Source organism: Procambarus clarkii, chromosome 93 (genome assembly GCF_040958095.1).
Source record: "Procambarus clarkii isolate CNS0578487 chromosome 93, FALCON_Pclarkii_2.0, whole genome shotgun sequence".
In the NCBI taxonomy this organism is placed as follows: domain Eukaryota; kingdom Metazoa; phylum Arthropoda; class Malacostraca; order Decapoda; family Cambaridae; genus Procambarus; species Procambarus clarkii.
The window spans coordinates 5,496,439-5,511,789 of NC_091242.1; the positions used below are offsets into that span (position 1 = coordinate 5,496,439).

At 44.7% G+C, this 15,351-nt stretch overlaps 1 protein-coding gene across 1 annotated transcript in view; it reads right to left on the bottom strand.

Moving 5' to 3' along the window:
- The window catches only part of Klp31E (kinesin-like protein 31E), a gene marked incomplete in the record, with an annotated part of 248,841 nt that overhangs the window by 95,537 nt on the left and 137,953 nt on the right, over positions 1-15,351 (bottom strand).

The following is a 15,351-nucleotide window of genomic DNA, read 5'->3' on the forward strand; positions in this document are numbered from 1 at the left end:
CCAAACCTGCACACAGAAATAACATCACATGAGACCAGAAGGCATGGCAGGATGTGCAGAATACCCCCCGTTGAAAAGCAGAGGTGCAACAGGTACTCTGAGAGAGAACTCTATCAACATCAGAGGCCTGAGACTGTTCAACACGCTTCCACTACACAGAAGGAGCATAACTGGCCGACCCCTCACAGTGTTCAAGAAAGAACTGGATAAGCACCTCCAAAGGATACCTGATCAACCAGGCTGTGACTCATACGTCAGTCTGCGAGCAGCCGCAGACTGACGATCACACCTCTGACATCTGAAAATTACTTCCTCAAACTAGTCTACAAAATTCAATAATAACCACACCATTCCCCCCTCTTCTCCCCCCCCCCCCATCTTCACGCACGAGATCGACGTGGTTGTAAAAGAGGTAACCAGAATTTATTTGCTTTCGTTTTAGGTGTTTGAGGTAAAGATGGGGTGCTATCATGGGTAGGAGCGCGGGGGGCGGGGTGGGAAGGGAAACAACGTTATGGGAAGGGGCAACCCATCCTCCTAAAATGGTAGTACTTATAGAAACTGCTCGAACGTACAAAAATGGTCTGCTGTAGTCAACAATGTTCACGTTTTGTACTACGAGATGTGTCAACGCGCCCAACAACAAAAACTTCTACATTCATAGATCTAGTACATCAGATATATGTACTATATTAGGCCTAGGATTGCGTGGACAGGTTAGCTTTGTTACCTTGCGATGGTTCCGAGGATATCTGTCCCCGCGGCCCGGTCTCTGATCAGGCCTCTTCGTTGGTGGTCTGGTCAACCAGACTGTTGGATGCAACCGCATCTAACATTTTGTAATGTACCATTTGAGTTAATTTAACAATACAGAATGTGAACTTTTAGGGGGTCATACAGTTCATTTTTGTACGGTTAACCAAATAGTTGCTGCTATAGGTACTACTGGAGGATGGGAGGGGGGGGGGCAGAACCATGATGGGAGGAGGCACAGGGAACACAGGCGGTAAACAAGACTGAGAAGAGGTGCCGGGAGAATAGAATCCCCCCCCCCCTCACATTTACCTGTCACAGGTGGGAGGGAGACTGACAGCCGCCAGTAGGGTAGAGCTCCTTCCCCCTCAACATCTACGATAAGGGTGACTGCCGTAGCCCGCATACTAGTGATGCGTGTCAAGGCTCGCTCTCCGCCTCTACACTTCTCTTTCCTTGCTCCCAACACCACCACAAAGGAACCTTTACAAGAGGCTATTCATTCTTGTTGCTTTAATATTCAGACCTGCGGGTTTCATTATAAACTTAATATCATAAGGACAGGAGACTAAAGTTAACCACATGAGGCCTATTGGTCCATACGAGCATCATACATTGGACTAACCTCCGCTTAAAACAATCTAGCGAGCGTGTCTTATTATGTTACACGATATTTTATTCAAAGTATCACCAACCCTGTTTCCAAACCAGTATTTACCCAGGTCTTTCCTGGGTTACATCCTGGTTATCTTCATAGAAAACTGCCTAAACTTGTCAACATTGAGAGTCTCATTAAGGTGTTTTGATACACCAATACGAAATCATTCGTATTTGCTAACGCATAACACAGTCCAATATATAATGTGCGTCCTCGATGAGGCAAATGTAGTATTTCTTGCCTTAAAATCCCACAAGCGCTGCTATGATAGCAAAGAGAAACCATTACAATTACACGATGAGAAACAGGATTACAAATACACGATATTCAGATTTAAGCACTGTCCAAGTACAATAACAGATCTACACAACCTGGCTTACATCACAAGCTTATATATGGGCCTGAAGGTGACACCACAAACAACCATGACTGTACCAGTACACCAGACAGAACAATATAAGCCCCGCCACCATTCCGGGACATTCCCACCTGAATATTTCTCCGTTAATTTGCGAGTCTTCGTTTTCTTTCCTCTTGAAATGAGAATAAGAGCCCATGCTGCTTGGAGCGTTTTGTTCCAAAGAGCTGAATCTAAAACAACATGAGAATATGCTTTCGTTTTATTTGTGAAACAGAGTTCGTTACATATCCAAGGCGTTCAACGCCCTGTTTAATTTCTCCTTGTATCAGGAAAGTGCATGATGATGTAAGCCCACTTCTTGTGTTCTTTCCGTAAATTCAATATTAGCAATGGCGTTCATAAGGCTGATGAATATGTGGGACTCAACAGCCCTCCTGAAGGAGGTGGGGGGGGGGAGGGTCCCGATCTCCATATTCATTAAAAATCAACCAGGGGGTCGTGGGGTCCACGTTTCGAGTCGTCTGGAGCCCAGGTGAATGGAATCCATATTCATTGTTATCGAGACCGAGCAGTCAAGGCAGGTTATCTTGAGATGATTTCGGGGCTTTGCGTCCCCGCGGCCCGGTCCTCGACCAGGCCTCCTTTTTGTTATCAAGGTAAGGTAGCCTCCCCAGGAAGCAGCCCGTAGCAGCTAACTCCCAGGTACCTATTTACTGTTAGGTAACAGGGGGCATCAGGGTGAAAGAAACATATTGCCCATTTGTCTCCGCCTCCACCGGGGATCGAACCCGGAACCTCAGGACCACGAATCCGAAGCGCTGTCCACTTAGCTGTCAGGCGCCTGACAATTTTACCTCAAGAAAAAGGGGGCAACAAATTTTATGTCATGGGGGCAAGAAATGGCAAGGAACGGGAAGCTGGGTTGAGGAAGGCGGAGCTTAACATGGGGGATGGGGCGCCCCCCAAAAAATAAATAAAGGGGCGGTGTTGGGGAAGAGGAGTAGGAAGTTGTGGAGTGATGTATGGCGGCCGTGGTGCCATGTGAGGGAGGCGAGGTAGGGATCGGAAGGAAGGGGAAGGGAGGCGAAGTGAAGGAAACGGAGGGGAGGGGAGGGGAAGGGAGGGGAGGGGAACGGAAGGGAGGGAAGGGGAACGGAAGGGAGGGAAGGGGAACGGAAGGGAGGGAAGGGGAACGGAAGGGAGGGAAGGGGAACGGAAGGGAGGGAAGGGGAACGGAAGGGAGGGAAGGGGAACGGAAGGGAGGGAAGGGGAACGGAAGGGAGGGAAGGGGAACGGAAGGGAGGGAAGGGGGCGACAGAACTTTAGAAAGGCGATTCGAGAAGACTGCCCCCTTTTTGTGGCAGTCTTAATCTCGTATCTTTGTCCTGGTCATCTACACGAGCAGGACAAAGATACACAAGTAGCGACAAGGAGGAACAGGTCAACGAGACAAGTAGCGACGTAGTGGAGGGGGAGGAAGAGAGTGGGGGAGGGAAGTAGTAATGTCGAGGTGGGGTTACTAATGACGGGATCAATAAGTGGGGGTCTAGTATTGCTGATAACACATACAAACGAAGCAGCCAAATTACAGCTCTTATCAGCAGACAACCTCGCCCATTTTTTATTTTTTTTTGTCGCCAGAGGCGGCTAGTTTATTGTGCAACCCATACTCATCCTGTGAGCGGTAGCGCAAAAACTGATTACAGAAGGCACAGAATGTCTTTATCAGACCTCAACGGAGATTATTACATTAACAATTACATCTATTCTGCACACTTATATGTTATAACACCAGCTAGTTACAAAGATTGTTCCATTTCAACAGCTATGGCTTTACAGTTAATCATTATGCATTAATGGTAAGTCTTTTCGCTATTACATAATTGTCTTGAGTTATGGAGATATTACAGTACACATGTTCCCAGTCAGCCAGCGGAGGTAACCCCCTGAAGATTAACGCCTTACCATACCTTGAGGCTTACTTCGTGGCGGGTCTGTGGATCCGCCACCATCCATGTTCCCCCCCCCCGCCCCCCCATTCCTGGTTGGCGGTCTGGTTGGCGGTCTGGTCGGCCGTGTATAGTAGTTCTGTGGTGTGCAATCTTCACCTGGTGGTAAAAGGCTTAACTAGATGTCTAGTACCACTGTGCTTATTACCTCCAAGCACTAACTTGGGTTTGCATTACTAAGCTGTTCTTTCCGCCGTACTTCTGTGAGGTCGTTGTTTATTAGTCCCCAGTGAAAAGTCTGTTATTAAAATGAACTGAATTTGCTGAATTCTCCTCCCCTGGAGGGTACGAGACAGGCTCCGCAGACATACTGGCTATGCAAATCTGAACTTCGATAAAATTGTGATTCGTGTAACATATATAAGTAATCATTATGATTTATTACCAGTTAATCATTTTTTAAATAAAGCCTTTGGGTGTTTTCTGTATGATTATTTCTGTATGACTCAACTAGTTCTTGGTTTAAGGCAAATTTGTCACATTAAGATGAGAGTTATGTGTTCCTTTAGCTCTGCGCCAACGGTATTCCCCACAATTTCTCGCAGCCCCCCCAAGGCTTTCCTGGAAACTGACAGATCAGTAAGGCTGTTGCTGCTTGCGAGATGCAACCTAACATAACCACAACCCTCCATTACACACAGGGGCTTTAACAATGCTGCAATAACCGAAGGAGTTGACCGATGAGAAGCGTGGAACGTTCATAAGCTTTCGCAGCGTTTCACAAGCTCTGAAAGTAGCTGGAACTGGGAGTAAATACTCCCAGTAAATACACCCAGAATTAAGGGCTAAGCTAGGGGGAATGAGGGATGAGTAAGGAGAAGGGTGAAAAGGGGTAGAAAAGCCATTCAGCCCCCTTCAGTACGGGCCAGAAGGAACTATTTTTGTTTTTCTTATTTGAAGCACTGAAATAAACTTGTAAATAATTATAGGCGACCTCTAGCGTGTTTGTCAGACATCTTCGGATAAATAGAGAGAGAGTACTTTACCTCCCCTTCCCCCTCAACTCTGGTGGGGGGGCACCAGAGTGAGGGTTGCTCTGTGACCATCATGTAAATGCTGTCTTTGTGTTTTTTGTGAGCCTAATATACATTGATCAAGTAACTTGATTCTCACACAAAATCTTTCATGTGAACGCAGGAAAACGTTGCGAAAAATTACCAAAATACCATTTCTAATTGGTAAATTTAGTGCTTCAAACTAGAGACGTGTATAAGCCTTGTACACGATGATAGTATACAATATGATAATACACAATACTCGCCAAGACGGGCCACAGCAGTCTGACACTGACGTTATGTCACCTTAACGTAATCCACAATGCCGCTAACACAAGTTTTTTAATTTGAATTATTAAATAATTACATTTTCAAGCTCAGGTATATAATTTGTTGTCGATTTTACCAGGAGGCCTGGTCGGGAACCGGGGCCGCGGGGACACTGAGCCCTGAATGATTAAATTATCCTAGAGAAGTTAAGTTGTCTTGGTGGAGAGTAGATTTTCTCTCTCATAGAGCCTCTGGGAGCCGGTCGGCTGAGGGGACAGCACGCTGAACTTGTGACCCTGTGGTCCCGGGTTCGATCCCGGGCACCGGCGAGAAACAATGGGCAGAGTTTCTTTCACCCTATGCCCCTGTTACCTAGCAGTAAAATAGGTACCTGGGTGTTAGTCAGCTGTCACGGGCTGCTTCCTGGGGGTGGAGGCCTGGTCGAGGACCGGGCCGCGGGGACACTAAAGCCCCGAAATCATCTCAAGATAACCTCAAGACAGCCTGTAGCTGCAGGCTGTCACGCTCACCATCACAGCCCACCGCGCACACAACACCCAACAGCCAAAGCTCCACCCCCTGCAAGCACAACTAGGAGAGTACAACTAGGTGAGTACACACTTGGGCCAGCACGTCTAATACACTTAGAAGCAAAGTGCTGACGAAGCCCCACTCCTGCCAGAAACTTCCTGACAAAGATACATATGAGAGGGAAAACATTAAAATAGAGAATGTTTACATGTTAAGTCAGTATAGGCTGGAAAAAATCTCATCGAAGGATAATTTTCACAGATAAGACTAAAAAAAATTTTTTTTAGAAGAACTGTAATATACACCAGTTTGCAAACCAATATTTCTCCAGAGAGACATACCCAAGGAAGAGATGCATACACAGAGAAGAGGCCCAAAGGAAGAGGACTGGGAGGCCCACATACTCATCTTGAAACCCATAGAGCCACCCACAACAGTAGCATAAATCACCCTCATCTCTACCCATTAATAACACGCCATGCCCATACACACCCACCCACAGCCCTCCTCGCTAACCCTCCCCCAGCACCAGTCCACCAACCTCACCCCAGCACCAGCAGCTCCGTTACCATATAGTTCCCGCACTCTCCAACCTTCCACATCGGGAAGACTGAGGCTGACACAGCTTATAAGTGACAATGCAAAGAAAGACGAGTGTTGTGAAGCCATGTGCACTACCACAACAATTAAATTACAAATACGGTGAGCAAACTCAAGGAACAAACAAGGATCTGGATGTGATTGCACTCACCGAAACGAGAATATCAAGAGTCATGACAAATATAATACTCCCTCACGACCACAATGTTGAAAGCATGGATAAAGAACCAGAGTCTTATCATCAATCACAAGTGCTGGCGGTTTCAAGGCAAAACAAGAAGTCTTTTGCCAGATACAGTATAGCAGACAAACTAATTAATATTAAGATCCAGCCACAGGCAAGAATGGTTTGTAAGGACACAAATGCAAGCTCTGGTGAGCCCCTGCTGCCAGGAACTCAACTGTGGGACTAACATAAGGTATCCTGCCGTCAGGGGCAGGAAGCCTGTTATGGTTATCCAAGTCCCCCCTTAAGCCAACTGACCTTCCCTCGGATGGAACCAAAAACAGTTGCCTAACTGTTTTGGGGATAACCCAGGATGCCTATTTACGGTTTAGATGAACAGACACGACAGGTTTTCGAAGGGAAATGTGCCGAAATGTTTCTGTTCTGCCGCTGTAATCGAACCCGGGACCTATTGGTTGCGACTCGACTGCCCTGACCACTGACTGCCATATGCTCCAGACCAGTCACGACACCGGTGTAGTCGAGTGACTTTCACATTCACCTGGGCTCTAGGAGACTCGAACCGCAGACCCCTCGTGTGTGAGGCCGAAGTCTAGCTTTACTAGAGGCCGAAGCTCTAGCTTTAGTTGAATGACTGCTTACATTAACCTCCCTCCATCTAGAATACTCTAGACCAGGTTGTAATATGTAGTTAGATTAAGGTATAAACAGGATCAAATCCATATAATTTTATTTCAGCTGTTCCTTTCTAAATTCGCCATATGAAAAGAAAAACCAAGATAATAACATCTTCTCAAGTCACAGTGGTACCTAATAGGACTGGTAGTGGTGATTGTAAGAGCCTTGCGAATGGGGTACGGGGACATACTAGGTAAGCCATTAAGAGGGTCCGTAATTGTAAAAAGATTAAGAATCTAAGAATCCCGCTAGAACCAATTGCTTCCAGGATTATTGGTCAGATATTACGGAGTCAAGAGACAGGCAGGCCGGGAGATTTTGTGTATCAAGAGATACATTTAGTGCCGTGGAGTCGCATGACAATGACATGCTGTATTATACATGACACGCGATATCATGATACATTATCTGAATCACAAATTGAGTTGTCTATGGGTGAGTCAGAGCAGCAGGGCGTGCAGGAAACACAGGTTCACATGTCACAATACCTTGACCTTGACCGCGTGACACTGTTACCATGACAACGACACACAACACGACACACCCCGCCCACCTGCCGAGTTCACATGACGTCATCTCTTCCTCAGCGTCTAGCTCACACAAAATATTAAATACGAACGCAAATTTACACTTTCCTGGACACTGACCACCAACAGCACAATATTTGCGAGTGCACACAGCTGCTAGTTCTCTGTCGAAATGACTCTCAAACCTCTTGCGTCTTATCACATCTTCTTTAAAACTGTGAATTGAGTTAATTAACACATCTATAATTTTGATTCACTATTTGTTTAGTGCTCTCAAGCTAAATGTGTTTCCTTACATCTCAAGGACTCGGTAAATTTTCCAGTTTCGGTTTTTGTCCCGTCTATAATGTCTGCCATTACATTACGAATATTTCACCTTTTTTATTCTCCTAACTCATCAGAGAATCTTGTGTGTGTTTCTTTCCTTTGTCAAGGCGTTGTGAACACGTTATCAGTCGTTTCATTTTAGTTCAGAGACCGGCTTGTAGTGAACAGATTCAGATTCTTTATTATGCACCCATCCCATACCCATGCCGTGAGCGGTGGTGGAAAGGGTTAGAGGCACCTAATAGGTTCAGGAATTGAACCGATTAGGTATGGACAGTTTCTTTCCCTCCAGGAACTGAACCCCAATAGTGAACGTCTGTACAATCTCTTGCTTAGTTTTGTGCTGTAATTGATTATATAATTCGAGGGGTTGTGTCCGCGACTCTCATACTGACCTCGCTTATATGGTCTACAGTAACTTGGACGCCTCCTTATATAGATTTCTGAAAGCTGTTCAGATTTCAGTGTGCGTGTGAATTTACCAATCATCTTCAATTTACAAGTTGTTGATAACCTAATTGACGATTTTGAAATTTCTCCTCCCGCAGCCTGGCCTGTGGCCAGCCTTACCCGGTGATTGCCTAGTCTGTAACTCTAAGCCCAAGGGCGCCGTAGTCTCTAAGCTGCCATGACTGAAGAAAGCTGTACAGGTTTCTTAATAAGTGGACACTTGCATGCTTAATAATTCCGTGTATCTGATTAGTAAGGCTGTTGGTGCTTACTAGTCTGCAGCCCAACGTGGGTAGGGTATATGTGTGCTCGATCCATCTGACATTAGTTTCTCAATTGGATTAACGCATCACGATCCCTGTAGACTCTAGATCCTAGAGCAAAGTTTTTACATAAATCTTCTCCCATAGCGGTAAAAAGTGGCCGATTTCTACAGTGTGTCTGCCAAAGGTGCACGACAGTGACACACACGAGAACATTACATTATATATTAAAAAAATCTACCCTATTTAGAGAGAAATATTAACTCACGTTGCATGAAATGACAAATCATAATTACAAAAAATAAAATAACTTAAATTCTTGTGTTGAATCCATCCATGTTTTGCTTCTAGTAAACAAACGACATGAGTATGATTAATGTACAAGTTGTGTAGTGTGTAGACGATCATAAACTGAGCCCTGTCCTGTACAGTGAAAATTTACAGGATAGGGCTCCTGTAAATCAGGGCTCCTGTCCTGTATCAAAAAATTGATATTGTCCTGTAAATTGAAAATCCTTGTGTGTTGACAATAGATTTACCTCCAACGTATAATAAAGGCGACACGGCATACAGGTATCAGACTTGTTGTCACTGGTATTCTCTCTACGTCGCTTCGTTATCTTGTCTTCCTTAAGAAATGTATATGTTTATCATTCAGAATGTTCGGTAATATTATATTGTTTGTGATGTGTCTATATATGTATTAACACGATGTACTGAACGGGGTGAGAATAGCTTCAGCTAACTCATCCCTTTGTGTGTATTTATACCTCAATAAACTTATTTCAAGTTTCAATTGTCTTTCCTGTTTCCTTGTACAGTACATCCAAACGTCTTGTCTGTGTACAAGTCTCTTGTTAATAACGTAATGACTCTTAATATACTTTAACCAACTCTTCATACAGCTCATGTTTTGTTTATTGTCTATTTGCAGAACAATGGCCAGAGAGTTCCAATAGAGATCTGCTTAATAAGGAAGGTGTGATTCTCCTCCCTGAAAGACCTGCCTTCGGTTCTTTATAAGCTCCTAGGACACAAGGGAGGTGTGGCTACATCCGGCTACTCCAGTTGGGCAGCTCTCTCTGTGGCTTGTGGTCAATACTCCCGCCAGGGTGTCAGGTACGTCCTTGGAACCAACTCACTCACCTATTGTACTTTGGGTCAGTCACTTGTCCTATTTAAAATGATCATAGTATGAGTACTTACCACCCACTCATAATACACCACACTGTTGAATAGGATAATCTAACTGTCTTAGACATGTAGTGATCTACAAGAATTACATTGCAGACAAAGATTTCCGCTAAAACAAACAATCCTCCCTAATCCACGCCCATCAACTGCATATACACAGATATTACCGGATACGACCAAACAACTTCAATAGACACTAGAGCGAAGAAACAGATAACACCGTCTGATCTGTGTCTGCACAGACTAAACAGGCTGTGATTGATACGTCAGGCTGCGAGCAGCCACGTCCAATAGCCTGGTTGACCAGTCCAGCAACGAGGAGGCATGATCGAGGACCGGGCCGCGAGGATGCAAAGTCCCGAAATCATGGCAAGGTAGCCACGAGGTAGACTAGTTGTGTGCTCTGGAGATTGGTATTAACATGACAGAAGAGAAACAAAAACAGTACACATGTTGTGGACGCCCAATCAGTTCCTCTACCACTACTTGCTCGTCTGAGGTTAATCCATCAGCTAAGAGAATATCTACACCACCAGACTACACTAGCAGATGCAGCCAAACTTGTTTCACGAAGAACTGTTCAACTGTTAATAAACTAATTCCAATAAAATCAACAAAGCTGACAAATTAACAAATAGAAAATTGTACATATTTTTTTGTTTTTGTCCTGGTCTTCTGAAGTATAACAAATAATAAAAACACGTGCAAAAATTGACACAATTACTGTCTGTGTCGAGCTATATATACAAAAAAAAGGTGTTTTGTTAGGCGACATGTATTGTTAACTTAATACTTTAGTCATACATTTAACCCGGTGATCCCTTCGCTGTCCCAAGGTAGGGCAAGGTCCCTTGAGCAGCCACGAGAGCGCGTACTGAAACACTCAAGCAGGTGTCATCATCCATCACTATCTTTCATGCCATTCCGTTCACAACTGTTAAGCTTAAAAAAAAATCAAGCGCTGCGTGTGACACAGCTGCTCCATATATAGTAATATATCACTGCAGTGAACCTGAACTCGTCTTATAACCTAGTGACACTATGAACCTGCTTGGTCAGTCTTCAACACCATGTACCAGTCTAGGTGGTGGTTGTGGTCTCGCTTCACCTAACATTGAGGCCTGGGCGATAACCGGGCCGCGGGGACGCTGAGCCCCGACACCAACCCAAGGTATACTCTAGGTAGGTAACAGTCCACCCTCGCTTCTCCAAGATAATACCAGGTATCACAAGCTGACTATTACCGCAGTACCACACCGGTGTTTTCTCTCCATTAAAAGGTGTACAGAGTATAGTATATGCAAAGTGTTAGAATAAGATCTATCTTGAGGTTATATTGAGATGATTTCGGGGCTTTAGTGTCCCCGCGGCCCGGTCCGCGACCAGGCCTCCACCCCCAGGAAGCAGCCCGTGACAGCTGACTAACACCCAGGTACCTATTTTACTGCTAAGTAACAGGGGCATAGGATGAAAGAAACTCTGCCCATTGTTTCTTGCCGGCGCCCGGGATCGAACCCAGGACCACAGGATCACAAGTCCAGCGTGCTGTCCGCTCGGCCGACCGGCTCCCTCCGGCAAGATGGCAATACATACAAATTATTCGTGTGAAGATTAGAAGTTTCCATCAATAACCTATGATAATAAACCAATGATCTGCCCGATCAGTTGTTTCTAACAATAAAATTTGTCAAGTGAACAAATAAACAGTATCCTGTAATAATTAACAAGTGAAGCTAAGCCAGCAACTATCAGTGATGGCGAAGAATATTATTACTTGGATAAGTTACAAAGTTGCTAAAAACAAATACTGTAATCCAACTGGCACATGAAAAGGATTGGATAAGAGTTCAGGACGGGTCAGAACGTCGTTATTAATATCAATATCATTCGTAAAATCATACTAACGTGACGTGTCAATGAGAAAATCTGTAGGGGAGCCACGAGAAGAACTCGAACCTGCACACACTGAGTACTCCCCCAAGCACATGCTTCAAACCACTGGACCACAATATGCTGGAAACGTAATGAATGCTGGGATTCAACTGAATCCTCTAGGGGTCCTGAGGCGTCTAGCTGTTACCAAATCAGACTTTCACACATTAGCCGCCAACATTCTGGTGTGGTATACGAGTTCTACACCACAACGCCTCTCTTCAAATGCACACAGAAATCACTGTTCTCTTAATTCTGCTTATGACACAAAGATTTTGAAGTTATTTCCGCCAGGTAACCCTGCCTGGAATACTTAATAATAACCAGAGATCCCGGGCAAAACGCCGGCACGGAAAGTTGTCAAGTTGATGGTGACGAGACGAGATGGGGAGGGGGAGGGGGGAGGGAGGTGTAACACGCTGAGCCCCGGGGGGGGAGGAGGGGTGTGTAACAGAGTGGAGTGGGGCGTGGCGGGACGGGTTGGTTGCAGCTTTAATCTAAAGAGAAGGGCCACTAGCGGTGTCTAGGGCTCTCCAGCCCCAAGGGTCACAGCCTGAGGGGCTACACACCCCCGCATCACTCGCTACTTCCCTGCCTGTGTGTGTGTGGGGGGGGGGGAGGGGGAGGCGGCAGGGTAGATATGTGCAAACACAAAAATACAGGAAACCTTTTAGTTGAAAATTGTATTGTAAAGTAAATCATCAGACGCTCCAGTTTCATGTGTGACAGTGTGTGTGTTGGTCCTTACACGCGGCGTCACGACGCTGCCTCTCTGGCTAGATGTCGCGGAGGAAAGTACTGGTCAAGTGGGCGAGGCTTCCCGCCCAAGCTACCGCTCCATGAAGTAAAGGTGTGTGAAACTCTGATCCACACACACAAACACAAACACACACACACACACACACACACACACACACACACACACACACACACACACACACACACACACACACACACACGCCCGACACACTTGCCAACTTCCCAAATCATTCTCAAACTCTGGCCGACCACTTGATAGAGCGGCGCGGTCTCGCTTCATGGTGGGGGAGGTCTGACGGCTGAGTGGACAGCGCTCGGCATTCGTAGTCCTAAGGTTCCGGTTTCTATCCCTGCGGAGGCGGAAACTAATGGGCGATTTCTCTTTCACTCTGATGCCCCTGTTTACCTAGCAGTAAATAGGTACCTGGTAGTTAAACAGCTGGGCTGTTTCCTGGTGGTGTAACATCACCAGGAAATTTGGAATTTCTTGTTCTGACTAGCTAAATCTAAAATAATAACGTCTGTTTTGAACAAACTTGAAGTAATACAGAACAAAGTCATGAGGGTACGTCTTGCGTCCCCAAGATGCACAAGAATCATCAACATGAGGGAAGAACGAAATCTACAACGACAAATTCTCTTGCAGGAGTGCTCTAGAGAGCGCTAGTGGTCCTTCTCTTTAGGTTAAAGCTGCACCCCGCCCGCCCCGCCACACCCCACTCCGTTACACCCTCCACTCTGCTACACCTCCAACCCCCCCCCCCCTACTCTTCAACACCTCCTACCACCCCCCAACACTGCTACACCTCCTACCACCCCCTTCCCAACCCTGCTGCACCCCCGAGGAGGTCCTCAGACCCACCCCCTACCTCAGATTATATACATTTTTCTGATTAATTTACTAATCATCTTTCGTTAATCATTTTGATCAATTAGCCTATGATTTACAGGTGTTGTGAATCTGTACACAACAAAACGTTGTAAGCGAAATATAGCAACAAAATCCTCTGAATTCTAAAGACGGTCACTGGACAAACATATGCCGGTCAAAACTGTTAGCCTAATGGTGTTTTTTTGTGAGTAACCGAAATAATTCTGGCTTTATTCCCACAACACAACCACAAGGCTTACCCATAGAAGACAACACAGTCATGTCTGCTAAACCTGACCCAGAAGAAAGGAAAGCTTCACGCCCCACAATCCCCCCGCCGGGCCATCGGAACTTTATTATTATTATTATTATTATTATTATTATTATTATTATTATTATTATTATTATATTATTATTATTATTGTTATTATTGTTAACATCATAATTGACAAAATGAATTACAATTCTGAATTACGATTTTGCCTAATCTGAGTAACTTAATCAGGTCTTATTAGAGTGACTGAGGATGATTGCTCGGAAATGGCAAAATCTCCTCACCATGGAATGGTGATCATTAACGTATGGTGATGACAATGCATATGGTAACCCACGACAACGATAACAGTAGTAATGATAACCAAAGCCAAGGATAGTAATACTGGCTCTGACGATACCAGTTAAAATCTCTGAGAGGTCAATAATGGCAGCTCACAGCAGCTCACTTTAATAATCAGCTTCGGGGGAGCTAAAAATGTACGCTTGGGTGTCTGCTGCGTACTACGCCTTTAAATACGCTATGTAAACTCAAAGTTTTAGATATATAAATATTATCTATTATTATCTCATCAAACTAGCATCGTGGGGTAAAAAAAAAAAGTTTTCGTCCAATACTATCATGAGGTAAAAAAAAAAAAACTTTCGTTCATTGTGGTTATTAAATGCTTACGTCTAATAATAGCATAGGGGTTATTATTAAACACCCTTGTGTTATAAAACCACCTTACCTTTCCGTTATTTTTTGAAGATTCCGAGGATCAACATCCCCGCGGCCCGGTCTCCGACCAGGCCTTCTTGTTGGTATACCTGGAGCATACCTGGAGTATGCTAGGCTCGACTTATGATAACTTTCAGTTCAAGAGGGAACTGCTAGTCTGGTCAACCAGACTGTTCATAGGTCAGACTGCGAGCAGCCACATCGAGCCACAGCCTGGTTGATCAGGTATCCCTTGAAAGTGTTTAGAGTTCTTTTTTAAACATTGTAAGAGGTCGACTAGTTATGCTTCTTATGTGAAGAAGGAGAATGTTGACAAGTCTTGGGCCTTTGATAGAGTTATGTCTCAGCGTACCTACTGCCCCTCTGGTTTTCAGCATGGGGGCTATACAAAGCTTTCCTCCTATAATAAATAGCACTGGGTTAAAAATCTGTCATCCAAAAAAAGATTCCGTTAAACGGTTTTGCTTTGTTATTTCACTCTTGGGAACGCAAGCGAGATATACTTCATAATCTGCATCTGGAAAATATGTGAACTGAATGCTTACACATCTACACACAGGAATAATTCTTTCCAAGACCAGGAGGCTTGTGCAGAATGTTCATAACAGGCTCTGTGAAGAGTAATTGTGCAGTAAGTACATCAAGAGAATTCTGTAAACACTAAGGATCCAAGACTATTCAAGATCATCCCTCTAAATATTAGACATAAGAAACACACCTTTATGTTCAAGAGGGAACTGGATAACACATCCAAGAAGTACCTGATCAACCACACTGTAGTTCCTACATCTGACTGGGAGTTGTGGTGAATAACAACAATCCCGTCACCAACCTCCTTAATGTCTACTCAAGGTAAGAAGACTCCGCTTATGAAAAATAATGCTGAAGCTATACTACCGGCCTTTGTGTATTATTGATCCACGTAATAATGACCCGCGTATCGTATTATTGACCCAATAATGACCCACGATTACACAGATACGTATCCCCAC